The 6,543-nt window shown below is 34.2% G+C and overlaps 1 pseudogene; it reads right to left on the bottom strand.

The window, feature by feature from the left end:
• Positions 1–3,749, bottom strand: LOC130457411 (olfactory receptor 14A2-like; annotated as a pseudogene).
• Between the last annotated feature and the right edge of the window lie 2,794 nt (positions 3,750–6,543).

Genomic DNA, 6,543 nt, shown 5'->3' with positions numbered 1-6,543 from the left:
TGTATTAGAGTCCAATTAAAGTAATTTCTAATCCTACAAGTCTGTAGGACAGAATGCAGTGATATTTCATTTGCCCATTTGCAGCCAAGACTACAGGAAGTTGCCATACTATAGGAGAGAAAAAAGACCAGATTTTTATTTTGATAAGGAAGTGTCATTCCCTGGTCTGATTTTACCTTCACTCTTAGGGATAGAGGGAGCTAGGATAATAGTGAAGCCTTTGGTACTTGTCTGTAAGTATTTTCACAAAGAGTGTGGATAAAAGGAAAGCCTACGTATTAACATAGTCAAGCATGGCAATTTCAATTCTCACATTAGGTTCAAGTCCTTTGTATTGGCTTAGAAGTGCATCAATCCTACCTGGATTGGTTTCTGCTTTTTTGACCTGTGTGCTCTTTTTTTTTTTTTTGAACTTTTCAGGTTAAGTCTGGGCTCCTTTTTGATCCCATTTCCTAGAATCAGACACAAACATTAACCACAGTCCCATAACAATTATCAATAAATGGCAGGTTCCCACAGTCTAAAGCTGTTTAGGTATGTATTAATATTATAGAAATGGCTACTCTTCTTCTTCCCCTTCCTACTCCTCCTTATCCTTCTCTTCCTCCTCTTATCCCTCCTCCTTTTCCTCTTCCATCTCCTCCTCTTCCTCTTCCATCTCCTCCTCATCTTCCTCCTCCTCCTCCTCTTTCTCTTTCTTCTCCTCCTCTTCCTCACCCTTCTCCTCCTCACCCTCCTTACCCTTATCCTCTTCACACTCCTCCTCCTGCTCCTTCTTTTTGTAAGGACAAAGAGTGGCATTAAAACAGTTCGTGAAAGTTGTAGGGAAAACCTAACAATACCAAAGATATACTTATATTTTGAACAAAAAAGAGTTGAGTATAGAGAAATTGTAGTAGAGTAATGATTGAAGCCTGTCTTTTTCCTTTCAGGGTCAATTTTTCCATTTAGACTTTTCTGCTTGCCATTTTGTCTCTAATATTGAATATTATATAATAAAAATTTTGTGGTTTTGTGTGTAATTATCACTATGAATAAATATGTTATATGATATTAGATATAGAGATAATTACATACATATTTGAATATGAGAAATTTAATATAAAAACATCTTTCTTACTTGAAGGGTCCTCGATAGGCATAAATATTCACAGAAAATTAAAAAAAAATTTAAAACCTTTACCTTCCATCTTGGAATCAATACCGTGTATTAGATCCAGGACAGAAGAGTGCCAAGGGCTAGGCAATGGGGGTTAAGTGACTTGACCAGGGTCACACAATTGGGATGTGTCTGAGGCCAGATTTGAACCTAGGATCTCCCATCTCTAGGCCTGGATCTCAATCCATTGAGCTAACCTGCTGCCCCCTCACAGAAAAATTTAAACATCTATTTAAATTATGAACTTAACTAAATACCTTTAAGTATAGTCTTGAATTTTTATTTACTTTCTGTCAATATGGACATAAGGCCATATATCTTTGGAATAATAAACTAGTAGCAAATAGAATGTCTCTTCTATATGTAAATTGCAAGGCAAAGAAATAAAGATACTCACTCTTCTTGCTCAACATGAAATGTTCTTTAAATGAGATCTCAGACATTAAATATATTATAGATCCGAATAATCATAAAACACAACAGACTTAGTCCCTAATTCATGTATCATTTGCCCCTTCCTCTCCACAATACAACAAGACCAAGTAAATTATGTCCTAGTGAAATGAAAGGACTAAGTAAGGTCAAAGAACAAAAATACTGAGAGGCAGTTTTTGGCTCAATGTGAAGAAAATCTGAACAATTAAAAACTGGCAAATATGGAATGGGTTGCCTTTGCTTGAAGTTTTGCTGCCTTCCTGAAAATGCTTCCATGAAGTTAGGATGACCACTTATGATGACCACTAATTTTAAATGTTTAATATGAATGTCTAATACTGGTACATGTTGGACTATAAGAATGGCTTTTGATGCCTTTCCCCTTCTGTATTTCTGTGATTCTATTCCAAACTTGAAAGAAAATTACTTATTTAATGTGATATATTGAAAGGTGCTCTTATCCATTTATGTCAACTGATTACTTAAAAACTGGCTTCATGGAATAATAAAACAATATCTTCTGACTTGAAAACAGATGAAACATTTGAATCAGGATACCATCCATACTGCCAATGTTGAAGTTTATTTTCCTTAAATATAAAATCATGGTAATCATGCCTTTCCTAATTACTCTTTACTGTTATTTTTGTTATCTAATGTTTTGTGAAACTACTTAAATTAATTGTTTAGGAAAATAGACATGTAGAACACTTTGGTGCTTTAGAGTAATTTGTGGAGTCTTCATTCAAATGCTTCATCTGTTTTCAAATTAGACAGTATTTTCTGTTATTTCATGAAGCCATTTGTTAAGTAATCAGTTGACACATTGATAAAAGACTCCTAAAATTCATTATTTTCAAATAAGTACCCTTTTCCGAAAAGTAGTCACTTCTTAATTTTAGGGCTGGAGTGGCTATACACCCCCACTATGAACTTTAAAGAACAAAATATAATGTTGCTTCAGGTACCATGCAAGGTAACCTTAGAAAATTAGTGAGCTTTATATGGCCATGCAAGTAAAGAATTTAAACCAGGAAACACATAAAGAAAAATGATATATCAATATGAAATATATCAAATATACATAAACATAAATGTGTATACATATGAAATATCAACAAAAGTATGTATATAAGAATGAACATGTACATACAGGCATATGATTATGGGAAAGACTTTAGTATTAATCCCTTTGAGAAATATTTCCAGGTTATAAGCTTTCTGAGAGCAGTCTTCATGTCCTTATTCCTCAGGCTATAGATGACAGGGTTCAAGGTTGGGGGCACCACTGTATAGAACATAGCCAACAATAGCTCTAGAATTGAGTCAGAATCTTGGGATGGCTTTAGATAAGAAATGGAACCAGTTGTGACAAATACTATGAGAACAATGAGGTGGGGCAGGCAAGTGGAGAAGGCTTTTGACCTACCTTCTGTGGTTGGAATCTTCAATACAGTTGAGAAGATGTAACTATAAGAGATTATAATGTAAATAGAGGAGAGAATCCCTAAAGAAAATGCTAAACTTAAAGTGACATCAACTGCAAGGTGTGAATCTGAACAGGAAATCCTGAGCAAAGAAGGAATATCACAGAAGAACTGATGGATCTCCTTGGAGTCACAGAATGGCAAAGTGAATATACTAGCTGAGTAGAGGACTCCAAACAAGCCTCCTCTGAGCCAGGAAGTGGCTGCCATCTTTACAGAAGTTTCACTGTTCATGATGACTTCATAGTTTAAGGGCTGACAAATGGCTACATGGGGTCATAGGACATTGCTGTTAGGAGAAAAAGTTCCATTATAGCAAACAATATCATTAAAAATAGTTGTGATACACACCCCAAGTAAGAGATGGAACAGTTGTGACTGAGAGAGTTTGCAATTGATTTGGGCACTCTGATGTAAATAAGACAAAGATCTAAAAAGGACAGATTCTTTAGGAAGAAGCACATAGGAGAATGGAGGTTCCTATCAAGAGAGATGATGGTGAAGATGGGCAAGTTCTCAATCAAAATCACCAGGTAGATAAGCAAGAAGAGCATGGCATGTAAGATTTGTAGCTCCCAGATGTCAGAAAAGCCTTTGAGGAGGAATCCTGTTACTAAGGTGAGATTGGCCATTCTTTAGTGATAGAGGATTATCTTCACTGTCTGCATGGAGGAAAGAAACAGATAGTAAATGATGAAAACACTCATTGTTTTGAGTGTCAAGACATTCTTGGGCAAATGACATTATTTGCCTTAATTTTCTCAACTTTAAAATGAAGGGATGGAACTAGTTCAGAGGATTTTAACCTCAGGTCCATAGTCCAAATTTATTTTTGACAAATCAAATGAATTTCCATATATTTTGTTTCCATTGTAATCATAAATATTTTATACATTGAAAATCTTGATTATCAAAAATGGATTCATGAATCTTGCTCTATACAAGCCTCTATTCTATACCTGGATAGTTAAAAAAAAAAAACACGAATCATCTCCATTCATATGCTTCAAGATGTTTCCAGTGAGTCAGGTGGGCAAAAAATATATGCAAATAATTACCATACAGAGTAGAATGGGATAAATTTATGGAAGAAAAACAAAGTGTCCAGAGAGAGGTGACACCTGATTTCTGACTGCTGTTGCTTCCTGGAGTATGTGTGTGTGTGTGTGTGTGTGGAAGTTTATAGGAAGTCCTAAATATTGAGGTTCCAAGAGCAGTTATTGCATGTATGTTATAAGCAGAATCAAATGCAGAGACGATCAGGAAAAAGAAGAAAGATTGTTTATTTTCTTAATTATAAAGCAATTTGAAATTCAAATACTGATGTGAAGAGGTATACTTTCAATTAAATTTGTACTTTTACTAAAATATCCACATTTTAAATATTTTTATTAGGTCTGTATTTCCTTTAGGACCTCTGGTTCTTATACTACTCAACAATATATCTGCCAATCACTCTTGATGTGATTTTATTTTCCTCTCTTTCTTTACTTATGAGAATGTTTTTTGGGGAAAGTATTGGAGACAAAGAGAGAAGATAAGATTGGGATTGGCAAAGGTAAGGAAAGGAATAAAGAATCTACATGAGAGGAACCAAAGGACTTCCTGATTAAAGTGAATAACTATTGTGATTATATGCCATAAATTGGTAGTGAATTAAAATAGTGGAGTTCGTGACCTTGCTGAGCTCCAGGATTAAAAACATAAGATGCTGATGGCTAAGAAATACAGGAGTTGGGATTTGCATGATGGTAGCTATGATAAGACAAGATGGAAAATGAATCCAGATGCAAGTTAAATTTTCTTAACTATAGATGCATAGATCCAAGAAAGGAGGATCTCATACTAATCCATGGGACTTTGAAAATAAGTCCAGATACTGTCCCATATGTACTGTATAATGACAGTGTCTATATTTCTAAAATTAAAATGTTATTTTTCAAAATTCATAAAATCTGTGTTATTATAGAATGTCCTAGGGAAAGGATATGTGATTTTAAAAGTGACCACATCTCAAAGAATGTTAGTCCTGAGTGAGTAGAGGGATAATTGTGAGATAAAGTGTCTAAATAAAATGATTAGTAGGTAGAAAGGGTGAAGTGTGAGGGAGCTAGAGGGTACTAAAATTTAGTAGAGAATATAAAGAAGTAGAAGATTACATAAAGCAATGTTCATATTTTCCTCATTTTTTCCACACTTGCCTTTGATCTTCATTCCTGAGGATCTGTTAAAATCACAAATAGAAATTATTGCTTGTGCTAACATAGACTTTAATATTTCTAGATATTTAAGATAGTTTTTTGTTGCTTTTTTCTTAATCTTGATCATAAAATCACTAATGCATCTATATTTGATAACAAAAATGGAAATTTATACCTCTTATTCCCTGTACTTTGGTAATCCATTGCTTGAGATTACTCTAAGTTCTCCATTCAGGGACCTGTGGCTTATAAATAGAAAGACATGAAATTTTCAATAGTGAAATGTTCATATGCCCAGTAGAGACATAAGCAGTTGACAACAATTTATGATTTATTTTCTTCTGATTTCTGATCCCTGTGGATCCCACCATATTCTCAGTCATTGTAATACAATGATGTTTGCTTAGTGATGTTTACCAGTTTTGTACTTAGGCAGTCACATTGAAATATCTTTATGAAATCAAATTTCTTAATATCGAGTCTAGTTTTTTTATGAAGTTCAAATATTTACTATATTTTCAGGTCAATATTTTTTCTTCTGTGATTCAAGGTTTTTAATTTTGTGTTATAGATTCTCTGAGGATGATAGAACTGCAGATCTCCTGAGTGTTTCTACAGATGTTATTTGTTTTAGGCCCTACAGTCCCTTAAGAGTTCAGATCTCAGAAACAACAGCTAGCTTGTTATTGTGGCCTTTGAGGTTTGGGGCATGTGAGAACTCTGTGATGCCTATATCCCATGACTTGTCTTGATAACATCCCAATAACCATCAATCATATTTAAATTAAAATTTTAATTTAGAAAAAGTTTCATATCCTACAAAGTAGCATTAATATACCACCTCTATGTCATACATCAAACAACAAACCAACCCAACAACAAAATACATTCCTTTGCAGTTCTCAGAAAAAGCAGCATATCTCTTAACAATTGTTATATTTTGTGATTTTCCATTTGTTAAAAGAAAGGGGGTGTCATTTAGCAATTGGGTACACATATTGTCTCTCTATTCCCAATGCCTGGCATAGTACCTGACACATAACAGGCATTTATTGATATGTAGAAAGAGGAAATAATGAAGCTATATACTTTTCTGTTTTTGAGAGAAACAGTTGTAGCAGATGTGTTAATATTAAAGCCTCCCTATCACTATCACATCCTGTCCCAGTGCCTGGTATCTGCTAATTATTTTGTAATTTCTCATTGCTTTTCTCTTTACATATAGGCAATTTTTCCTTGTTCTGCACACAATTCCTGTTAG

Source organism: Monodelphis domestica, chromosome 2 (assembly GCF_027887165.1).
Source record: "Monodelphis domestica isolate mMonDom1 chromosome 2, mMonDom1.pri, whole genome shotgun sequence".
NCBI lineage: Eukaryota > Metazoa > Chordata > Mammalia > Didelphimorphia > Didelphidae > Monodelphis > Monodelphis domestica.
This window is presented reverse-complemented; position numbering and strand designations above follow the sequence as displayed.